Source organism: Girardinichthys multiradiatus, chromosome 7, assembly GCF_021462225.1.
Source record: "Girardinichthys multiradiatus isolate DD_20200921_A chromosome 7, DD_fGirMul_XY1, whole genome shotgun sequence".
NCBI classification, from domain to species: Eukaryota; Metazoa; Chordata; class Actinopteri; order Cyprinodontiformes; family Goodeidae; genus Girardinichthys; species Girardinichthys multiradiatus.
This window is the reverse complement of record NC_061800.1, coordinates 18503540-18516139: the sequence shown is the minus strand read 5'-3', so window position 1 is coordinate 18516139 and position 12600 is coordinate 18503540.

The window sequence follows — 12600 nt, the reverse complement described above, 5'->3', positions numbered from 1 at the left end:
GAGAACAGTCATCTGACTTTCAAGAACTTAGTTTCCCAAGATGTGAAACAATAGAAGTGTACTTGACACATAACATAGAAACTTGCTTGATTAAAAGTAAGAGATCAAAATAATGCATGGATCAACAATCCCTGCTCTTTTAACTGTCACTAAAAGTCAGGTCATGAACATATGACTGTTACCCTAATATATCTTCACTGGCTTCTTGTCCATTTTTGCATTGATTTTAAACTTTGTATTTTATTTTGAAAGTTATAAATGGTCAGGCCAAATCATATTAATGAGATCTCTTCACTATCTATGCACCTTTATGGAGCACTATGGTCAAGTCAGTTTCTCATGGAAGGTGATCTAAGATCCAAACAAAAATGTACAGGTCCTTCTCAAAATATTAGCATATTGGGATAAAGTTAATTATTTTCCATAATGTAATGATGAAAATTTAACATTCACATATTTTAGATTTATTGCACACTAACTGAAATATTTCAGGTCTTTTATTGTCTTAATACGGATGATTTTGGCATACAGCTCATGAAAACCCAAAATTCCTATCTCACAAAATTAGCATATCATTAAAAGGGTCTCTAAACGAGCTATGAACCTAATCATCTGAATCAACGAGTTAACTCTAAACACCTGCAAAAGATTCCTGAGGCCTTTAAAACTCCCAGCCTGGTTCATCACTCAAAACCCCAATCATGGGTAAGACTGCCGACCTGACTGCTGTCCAGAAGGCCACTATTGACACCCTCAAGCAAGAGGGTAAGACACAGAAAGAAATTTCTGAACGAATAGGCTGTTCCCAGAGTGCTGTATCAAGGCACCTCAGTGGGAAGTCTGTGGGAAGGAAAAAGTGTGGCAGAAAACGCTGCACAACGAGAAGAGGTGACCGGACCCTGAGGAAGATTGTGGAGAAGGGCCGATTCCAGACCTTGGGGGACCTGCGGAAGCAGTGGACTGAGTCTGGAGTAGAAACATCCAGAGCCACCGTGCACAGGCGTGTGCAGGAAATGGGCTACAGGGGCCGCATTCCCCAGGTCAAGCCACTTTTGAACCAGAAACAGCGGCAGAAGCGCCTGACCTGGGCTACAGAGAAGCAGCACTGGACTTTTGCTCAGTGGTCCAAAGTACTTTTTTGGGATGAAAGCAAATTCTGCATGTCATTCGGAAATTAAGGTGCCAGAGTCTGGAGGAAGACTGGGGAGAAGGAAATGCCAAAATGCCAGAAGTCCAGTGTCAAGTACCCACAGTCAGTGATGGTCTGGGCTGCCGTGTCAGCTGCTGGTGTCGGTCCACTGTGTTTTATCAAGGGCAGGGTCAATGCAGCTAGCTATCAGGAGATTTTGGAGCACTTCATGCTTCCATGTGCTGAAAAGCTTTATGGAGATGAAGATTTCATTTTTCAGCACGACCTGGCACCTGCTCACAGTGCCAAAACCACTGGTAAATGATTTACTGACCATGGTATCACTGTGCTCAATTGGCCTGCCAACTCTCCTGACCTGAACCCCATAGAGAATCTGTGGGATATTGTGAAGAGAACGTTGAGAGACTCAAGACCCAACACTCTGGATGAGCTAAAGGCCGCTATCGAAGCATCCTGGGCCTCCATAAGACCTCAGCAGTGCCACAGGCTGATTGCCTCCATGCCACGCCGCATTGAAGCAGTCATTTCTGCAAAAGGATTGCCGACCAAGTATTGAGTGCATAACTGTACATGATTATTTGAAGGTTGACGTTTTTTGTATTAAAAACACTTTTCTTTTATTGGTCGGATGAAATATGCTAATTTTGTGAGATAGGAATTTTGGGTTTTCATGAGCTGTATGCCAAAATCATCCGTATTAAGACAATAAAAGACCTGAAATATTTCAGTTAGTGTGCAATGAATCTAAAATATATGAATGTTAAATTTTCATCATGACATTATGGAAAATAATGAACTTTATCACAATATGCTAATATTTTGAGAAGGACCTGTATGGATGAACAAGCTTTTGCTGTGACTGCTACCATGTGTCATAATTTGTTGGTGTTTTTGGGGTTTTATTATTTTTTCTAGATAGGTTTTGAATCATGCTTCTGTTTATTATTTTTCTGGTCATGCTTTAGTTTTTGTCTTCTAGTTCATGTTTTGTAAAGTTAGGTTTTTGGATCTGGTTATGCTTTAGTTTCATGTTTTTCTAGTTGTGTTTTGCTCCAGTCTCGTTTTGCTCTCTCCTGTATGTTGTCAATTAACTATTTGGTCCACCTGCACTAAGAAAATCAGTCTCCTCGTTTCACCTGGTTCTTGCTCTATATATACACATCAGTTCTGTTCATTCCTCACGGAAACATTTCAGATCATGTCACCTTGTTTTCTGCCAGTTCTTGTTCATGCCAAGCCTGTTCATGCCTGTTTTCGCCTTTATCGTCCGTAGTTAGTTTGTTTCATTAAATCATATTACTCACCACCGATGCTTCCTGTCCCTCTGCATTCTGGGGTCCTCCGCCATACCAAACCTGACACCATGATTGTGAATTGTTTTATCTTCATATGTCCCAAACAGGTTTTGCCTTGTCCGGAATGACTGAGAGTCTTCACCAGCACCTTCACATATCCACACTGCTCAAACAAACAAAAACCATGGGCATGTCTGCAAAGACCCCAATGTTTTCTTTGACCTGAGCATTAGACCCGTAATGAATTTTATTCATGTTTTTTTATTTAATTATTATTATTTTATTCAGTGTTTGTTTTATTGTTTGTTTGGTTAAAGTGTAAAGCACTTCATCAACCTACAGTACATTTAAAACAAATCTACCCAACCCAATTAAATAGTAAATAGTATGATACCAAGATGAATCGTTTCAGATCTTTTTCAACCTTCTTATGTGACCTAGAAGCTGTGAAGCTTGATGTACATGCATTTGTGTTCACAACCTTAAATTAATACTTTGCTGAAGCACCTTTTGATTTAATTGGAGCGCTCAGTCTTTTTGGGTGAAAGTCTGTCCTTTTCACTTGATGAAATTTTTTTGTCAGTTCTTCTCTAGCCAAAAATGCTCCAAACCTCCCAGACTGTCACGGCAGCTCCTGTGCACAGCCTCTTAAGATCACCTCAAAAATGTTTAATTACATTCAGTTCTGGGCTTTTCTTCTGGTGAACCAGACTCTTTTGTTGAGTTGGATATATGCTCTGGGTCTTTGTCATGCTGAAAGATGAAGTTCTTCATCATCTTTAAGTGACCTGGAACTGGTTATGATGTTTTCCCGTTCCCGTTCATTTGGCCTTAATTGCAGACACTTTAAATGATGGCAGCTCTGTACTATCTTCAATATAACGTGGTTAAACGTGTTGGTTAATGCTGAACACATTCTAAACAACGGTGTAAACATTTAAGCGACTACAATATTTAAGATAAGGTTATAGGTCACATTAAAGTTGGAAGAAGCTCTGAATGATTTGTAATGGGTTCATTTTTTTATATTACAAAAGGCTTTTTAAACCAGGCTGTGTGGACGTTTTATGTCCACTGTATGGTGTTTTTAAATGTACTGGACAAATCATTTTCGTTTTTAATTTATAACAAAATAATAGTTATAGAGTTTGTTCATAGCTTGTTTAATAATCAGGATACATTTTGAAAGTTAGTAAAAACTATTTTGACTTCTTTCGATTTTAGAAACTTGATTCTGATCTGAATTTGATGGTTAAATATTTCCAGTGATGCCTCAGTCCTGTGTAAGAACTGAACTTAAAGCAAGCAGTTGGTGATCAACATAAATCAGGGCAATGAAGGGGAGCAAATCTTGAATTCAGGGTTCAAAATATTTTGAATCTTCAACAGAAATTTATACAGACTGTTGGGATGCTGTGGAGGATCCTGAGAGTAACCAGAAATATCTGCAGGTAATGTGATACTTTTACTATTCTGTCACAGCTAATGTAAGTGAGAGTGGGCTGGAGGTTGCTGGTGGCTGGTTAAATCACAGCTTGCATTACTCTTCACACTGAATCATGTGTCATCACACAAAGGTTAGATTTGACTTTGCCACACTTTCTTTCAAATTTTCTTCTGATAAAATTCCAAATAACTTCAATCCCAGTTGATGCGTGTGGATGGTTTGAAGTTAGACGACGGGACCTGCAGAAAGGTGACATGAAAACAAACTACAGCTTTAGATCTACATTCCTGTCAGTATACTGCTTTAACACGTGCTGCAAACAGCAAGCCGATGTTAGTGTATTCTTCACGACATATTCAGTCTTTGTAAGTGATTGCTCTTTTTCAGCCCTTGTCCCTGCTTAAAACACCAAATAAAGAGCAGAAAACACTTAACAAAGAATCTGTATTCTAGCCCATGCTCTGCTGTAATACTGAGGCAGGATGAATTAATATCAGGATAGAAAATTTGGTCCCCTGTCACCCAAGGCACAAAGCAGTCTCAAACATATCTGGGTGCCCCAGCTGTGGTCACGGAGGGTTATCATTTTACAACCATGTAACAATTTGCACACTCTTCCTGCCTGCTAGCTGCAAAAGCTACTCAAAGGCATCTTATCACTGGGAATGGTTTTCCTTACAGTGTTTAAGATGTACAGGAAAAAATAGAGTGTTCTTTAAGGTCACAAGGAGAAATTGTGGTACATTATTATTCCTGATTATAACATGGTTCCATGGTGTCTTTATTTGATCAGGGGAAGCAAGATGAAGTAGGGCAGTTCTTTCATCATTTCTTTACTTAAATGAATAATTTTCTTGGTTGTTTTCAGGCAGACCAAGTTTGCTGGAATATGTAACAACAGGGTAATAAAAGGCTCAAGGATAATGGTTCATATTTGCTTTTTCCATTAATAGAAGGTATGCTTGGCCCAGTGATGCTGCATTTAGGAGTTTAGCATTGGTAGAGCTGTTGCTATCATCAACTATGTGTGCTCTTTATTTTTCCTTTTCATACAAAGTAGAGCTGATTCAGTGCTTCTGTGTTCAGCTGTGTCTCCTTGCTGGATGGTGTCATTGACAGAGCAATTGCTTCCATGAGATTTCTGTACTCATTTTGTTTTTCATTCCTAAAGAAACTATTTCTGGCTCAATGATTCTGTGTATAGGGCCATTGTGGACAGTGCCACTGACAGACCAATCACTGCCAAAAACGTCATGTACTCTTTCTTTATTTCTCATTGAAAGTGCCCCCGGTTCCAAACTTCTGAGATAAGGTGTTTCTCTTTTCTGGACGGAGTCATTGACAGAGCTATTGCTACAATTAGCTATATGTACTATTTTCTTTTTGTTTTCTATAAAAAGAACTCCTGGCTGAATGATTTTGTGCTTTGCAATGTTTCAATAATGTCTTTAATGGAGCAAGTGCTGACATTAAACATACAGGGTTTTTTCTACAGAAAAAGTACTCCTGGTCCAGTGCTACTGTGTTTTATTTTTCTGTGTTCTTCCTGTCCTCATAATGCAAGATGGCAGCTCATATGAAACATGGTACTTCTGGAAGTTTCCTGTTATCAACAGGAAGTGGTTCTTGTCCACTGTTGCCACATGCTTGCTCAGGAGGGGAAATTGCTGCATGTATACCAAGGATCAGTGCAATTGACTGGGACACTTCAAATAGATTTCTACCAGGTTTCTAAATTATATTGCAATATAATTTGGATTGTATGTAACTGGATTGGAACCTGACTTTATGAATACATTGAATGAAACCAAACAGGATTATAAATCTGTTTTGTTAAGTGCTTTGAGCTGAACTAAACTGACAATTTAAAGCAAACAAACACACCTCTGTTATAAGGTCGAGTCTTCTTTGAATGAGCTCTGCCCTTTTGTGAGTGGGGAATTAGAGGCATTTTTAATGAAGACAAGTAGGGATCTAAGCTGATCCTTTCTTCGTTGCACAAAAGGTCACAGATCAATAATCCTGATAAAAGTCAGAAAAAAATATGTGTGCTCACTGAAGAGGGCTAATAATCTGTGGGTAATCAAAAAACAAATCACTTTTGCCACAAATAAAGTAGGAGGTTTTGTTTATTATATTAAACTTGCACCACTGATACTTGAAAATCTTACAAACACTTTAACAGGAATGTAAATAATGTTCTAGATTGTTACTTCAAACTGTGGTGGTGAGAGTATAATTTGACAAGGAATTAAATTTATATACTTGCATATGATTTACATAAACTGCTTCATTAATGTACCAGCACACTCCTTGAATCGATATCAATTTAGATTTTTTTTTTACTTTAATCACACGGTGAAAAGCTTTAGATTACACAGGAAAAGACCGTGACAAAGGTAAGAAATGTTTTGTCACTAACACTGCTTTCAGACAATATCTGTTCTACCTTCTACATGTTCTACTTTTCATTTCTACTTTCTACTTAAAATTCAGGGGCGACAAAGTTCAGTCCCCAACGGCCGGTGTTGTGCAACCTTTAGATGTGTCCAATACACCTGAATCCAATGTCCAAATTGTCTCCTAATCATCCAGTCAAGTTCTGCAAAGCTCTGGCCTAATTGATTGATTTTGGGGTGTTGAAGCAGAGGCACATCTATAAGTTGCAGTTTCTGTCCTTGAGGACTGGAGTTTGACACCTGTGATTTAAATAAAGTCTACAGGCCTAGTGACAAAACTGAGTGACCTAGGCCTGTGACCTAGTGTGACCAATGTTAATTTAGAATTTACCTAACATACACCGATCAGACAGGACATGACCACTGACAGCTGAAGTGGAAAGTGGATAACCCTGATTTTCTTCTAATCTTTGCACTTGTTGGATTGGATATATTTGGTAGAGGGTCAGAATTATGAAAAAAAAAATTAGGAAAAAATAGTCCAGCATAAGGATTTGAGCAAGTTTCACAAGAGCCAAATTGTGATGGCTAGACAACTGGGTCAGAGCATATTAAAAACTGCAGCCCTTGTGGGTTGTTCCTGTTCTGCATTGGCAAACATCTATCAAAAGTGGCCCAAGATAGGAACAGTAGGTAACCAGTGAATGATGCCCGAGGCGAGCAAAGCCCAGGCCCAGTGTTCTGACATCTCTTAATCAGACCTTGTTCCAAGTTTACCCGGTCTGATGAATCATGTTTTCTTTTACATTACTTGGATAGCCGTGGGTGTATGCTTCTTTTATCAAAAGTGAAGACCTAACACCAAGATGCACTATGGAAAGAAGACAAGTCAGAAGAGTCAGTTTGATGCTTTGAGAAATGATCTGCAGGGAAACCTTGGGATGTTTCTTTTACATGTACCACCTACTAATGTACTATGTACACTCCATGGAAAAATTATGCCTTGGGCCATTTTTTAGCAAGATTACACACCTCAATCGAAGCAAAAGTGGTTCAGGAGTGGCTTGAGGAGCAAAATATGTTTGAGATATTGACTTGACCTTGAATTTCCCCAGATTTCTGCTCAAATTAACATCTGTGGGATGTGCTGTTCAAACAAGTCCAGTCCATGGAGGAAGTAAATGATCTGCTGCTAATTGCTTTGTGCCAGATTCCACAAACACAGGGGTCTAGAGGAGTTCATAGTTCAATGGGTCTGAGCTGTTTAGGCAGAAAAAACGGGACCAACACACTTTTACAAAGGTAGTCATAATACTATGTCAAAATGATGCTTACGATCATTATGTTTAATGGCTGGACAATTTTTAACAAGCAGAAAAAATCAATAGTCCTGTCTAACTAAATTTTAGCACCTTAAGCCAATGATGTTCAAAGCTGGGCTTGGAAGCTCTAGCGTAGGTCCTTAAACACTAATTATGGAGATATTCAGAAATTAAAAGAAATGTTTAAAATATGGCTGTAAATAATTTTCTGTTGACAATATCTTCAAGATATTAAAATCAGGCGAATAAATACAGTGTAATACCTAGCTACTTAGACAATTTGTGTGTACATTGCTTCTGCTACGGCTTATAGTACTAGTTTTATGCACCATTTTTTAAAATTATTTTTCATATCATACAATGCTTAATTTATTATTATTAACATTATTGCTGTTGTTAAATTTTTTTATTATTCCATACCAAATGTATGAGTAAAATTATTACTATTACTGTATTTTGAATGAATTAGATGCACGCACCCACATTTCATAATTTTGTTCTATGATACGTGCATGGCTTCTTCTCGAATTATTACTTTTTTTGACATTGTATTTTTTGAACTGGATATTTATCCCCATGAAAGAGACACCCTGGCTTGTGTTGATAAAACAGCTGACTTTAAAACTTTAAAGGAATTTACTAAATTGTCACTTTTTTACATGAAAGATTTCCTGGGAGATTGAAAGTCCATTCCTAGCATGAATGAAGAACAGGTCCTCCTGGATGCACTGAGTATTTAGAAATTCATTGAAAGTGCATTTTCTTTAGTCCCTATTGGCAACTGGAGGTGCGAAAGCACTTTGCAGAATATGTATGCAGTCAGCTGTAGCAACAGGTCTTTGGAGACTGTGTCTGCAATTAAATGTCTAATTATAGGATCAGTTTAAGCTGCATGTAATTTAGGCTGGTGACTTCTCTTGATTCAGAGGCGCATTCTGTCTGGGGCAGGATGTACAACCTAGAAGATGATAAGAAATCTGATATGTGCTTTTTAACTGTCAAAAGAAGGTCCTGATCCTATATCCACGTTAGTGATAGTTGAAGCCAGAATATGTAGCAACTTATTTTCATAAACAGCATCCCATAATATTTTGGTTTGCTGCACAATGAACTTTGTTTTATTTGCTGTGTAAATTGCATTAGCTGCATTAGCTATTCTCAGAAAATATATTATGTAAATCTCATGCATTTACAGACGATGCAACCAACAGCAGCTGTCATTCAACTGCAGCTAAAATATCAATGCAGTTTCCATCGGTGAAAAGACATGATCTTACATTACACTGCCCCCTCAAGGCCAGTCCAAGATATAATTTTAAAAAAAGTTTTCAAAGGCTGCTGTTGAAATTAGTGAAATAAAGCTCATATGTGAGTTACACCACCAAAGCTGAAATTAAGGTTGTAAATATATTAACATAAAAAGATGGTCCATTAGGAGGACAAGGATTTTATTGTGTGTGTTATAATTTAACATGTAACATTTAAATGAGAAATAAAGCATCCTGTTTCCCTTTGCTCCCTAGTACACCAACACACAGACAAGCTCTTTGATGTTGCTCAGTGAGAAGCTAGCTCTGGCTTTAAGAGAAAGAAAAAACATAGAACACCTTTATTGGAAGGTTTCAGATTTCTTACCCAGCCTTTCAGCTTTGATTGGCTCCTTCAACATTAAAATCCTTCTGCAACAGAAGCGCCAGGAAATCTAAAAAAAAACCAACAAAATCTAAGAACTTAAGACGTCCGCCTTGGAGGGCTGTTTGTGCTTCACCTCAGAGAATACAGAGAAATCATTGCTCTGTCTAACCTATTTCCTCAAAGTAAATTGACTGAATGGAACTCAATTCCACTGTCTTTTACCTTGCATTGTAAATGCAATTTGGAGCTGCAGACTAAATATGAATATTCGCAAAATATACCAGCAGAAAGGCTAGCATAATGGAATATGCAAGAGGAAAAAAAGAGCCTGTCAAAGTATAATCAAGTGCAATGCATGTGTACTGAATAAAATATGCATGACAAATTGGCTTTGGGAAACTCAGCACAGTCCTCTGAACCTTAGCAAAGAAAAAAAAAGCTCATTGAGATTCCTTTCATTACGAGCGGCGCTGCAGAACACAGAATGAGAGAAAGGATGAGAGTAATGATTTCAGATAACAGAGGCTGGAAAACCTTTGCATCATATTCTAAAATATTATCACACTGAATTAAATTGCCTTGCAAAAGTATTAATACCCTTAGAACTTCTACATTTTGAACCTTACAGTTGCAAACATTAATGTGTTGTGTGTATTTTTTGCCATCCCATTGTATTGTGATACCTTTTAATAAAGTCCAGTGCAACCAGCTGCCTTTAGAGATCACCCAATTAGTAAATATAGTTGACCTCTGAGCCATTTAATCTCGGTATAAATGCAGATGTTCTTTGAAGGCCTCAGAGCTTTGTTAGAGAACATTAAAGAACAAGAAGAATGCTCTATCTCTCTCCTTCACTATAATACACACAGGAGAACACTTACAATACAAACTTAGTTTAGACCTCATATTTACTGATATGAATTTAATATGATTTATCATAAGGAATCTACGTGGAACTGGGAATAACATTGATAAGCATAAATCATAGATCACCTAGAAAAAAATTAAAACAGACATTGTCTCACTTCAGGAAAGCAACATATCTAAATCTGGGCACCAAGAATTCCAGAATTTCCTCCGTTTTATTTAACTATCTATAACTCCAAACTAAGAGGGGTAGCTACTTTAATTAATGGAAGGATACAGTTTACATGGAAAGACAGCATATTTGATCCAGAATGGAGATATGTAATTATTAACATGAACATAAACAACAAAGACTGGTGTATTGCTAATCCGCTCCAAATGTGGATGAAGACCTCGTTCCACCACTTTCACAACATCTCCAAGATCTGTCCATTTCTTTCCCGCTCTGATACAGAAAATCTTATCCAGGCCATTTTTTTAAAGGTTGACTTAAGACATTCCGGTTTAGGAAAGCTTTTAACTGCTAAATATTTATTTTACCCATTTTTATTCTCCTCTACTTTTAATTGTAGCACTCCGAGATTGCTTGGAATGAAAAGTGCATTATAAATAAAACGTACAATTACTATTATTATTATGACTCCAACATTTATCAGTCCCTTTTCTGTCCTTTCAACTCTGGTACAGCACTTGTGGTGGGAGGTAATTTTACCTCACCCTGAGCAGAGAGTTAGACCGCTCAAGAGATCATCTGCTTTTCATAACCTGCTCAGTTAATACCCTAAAGCATTATATAGAGGATTTTCGTCTGTGTGATGCCTGGCGCTCATGTCACCCATTAGATAAGTTGACCTTTTTCTCACCTGTCCACCACTCCTGCTCTTACATAGACTTCTTTCTAATCAGCCCCTGTGGTATGAAGGAGGTATGAGAGGCACAGATTCATCCTGTTTCCTTAAGCAACCATGCACCAGTAACTACAGGTCCTTCTCAAAAAATTAGCATATTGTTATAAAGTTCATTATTTTCCATAATGTCATGATGAAAATTTAACATTCATATATTTTAGATTCATTGCACACTAACTGAAATATTTCAGGTCTTTTATTGTCTTAATACGGATGATTTTGGCATACAGCTCAAGAAAACCCAAAATTCCTATCTCACAAAATTAGCATATCATTAAAAGGGTCTCTAAACGAGCTATGAACCTAATCATCTGAATCAACGAGTTAACTCTAAACACCTGCAAAAGATTCCTGAGGCCTTTAAAACTCCCAGCCTGGTTCATCACTCAAAACCCCAATCATGGGTAAGACTGCCGACCTGACTGCTGTCCAGAAGGCCACTATTGACACCCTCAAGCAAGAGGGTAAGACACAGAAAGAAATGTCTGAACGAATAGGCTGTTCCCAGAGTGCTGTATCAAGGCACCTCAGTGGGAAGTCTGTGGGAAGGAAAAAGTGTGGCAGAAAACGCTGCACAACGAGAAGAGGTGACCGGACCCTGAGGAAGATTGTGGAGAAGGGCCGATTCCAGACCTTGGGGGACCTGCGGAAGCAGTGGACTGAGTCTGGAGTAGAAACATCCAGAGCCACCGTGCACAGGCGTGTGCAGGAAATGGGCTACAGGTGCCGCATTCCCCAGGTCAAGCCACTTTTGAACCAGAAACAGCGGCAGAAGCGCCTGACCTGGGCTACAGAGAAGCAGCACTGGACTGTTGCTCAGTGGTCCAAAGTACTTTTTTCAGATGAAAGCAAATTCTGCATGTCATTCAGAAATCAAGGTGCCAGAGTCTGGAGGAAGACTGGGGAGAAGGAAATGCCAGAAGTCCAGTGTCAAGTACCCACAGTCAGTGATGGTCTGGGGTGCCGTGTCAGCTGCTGGTGTTGGTCCACTGTGTTTTATCAAGGGCAGGGTCAATGCAGCTAGCTATCAGGAGATTTTGGAGCACTTCATGCTTCCATCTGCTGAAAAGCTTTATGGAGATGAAGATTTCATTTTTCAGCACGACCTGGCACCTGCTCACAGTGCCAAAACCACTGGTAAATGGTTTACTGACCATGGTATCACTGTGCTCAATTGGCCTGCCAACTCTCCTGACCTGAACCCCATAGAGAATCTGTGGGATATTGTGAAGAGAACGTTGAGAGACTCAAGACCCAACACTCTGGATGAGCTAAAGGCCGCTATCGAAGCATCCTGGGCCTCCATAAGACCTCAGCAGTGCCACAGGCTGATTGCCTCCATGCCACGCCGCATTGAAGCAGTCATTTCTGCAAAAGGATTCCCGACCAAGTATTGAGTGCATAACTGTACATGATTATTTGAAGGTTGACGTTTTTTGTATTAAAAACTCTTTTCTTTTATTGGTCGGATGAAATATGCTAATTTTGTGAGATAGGAATTTTGGGTTTTCTTGAGCTGTATGCCAAAATCATCCATATTAAGACAATAAAAGACCTGAAATATTTCAGTTAGTGTG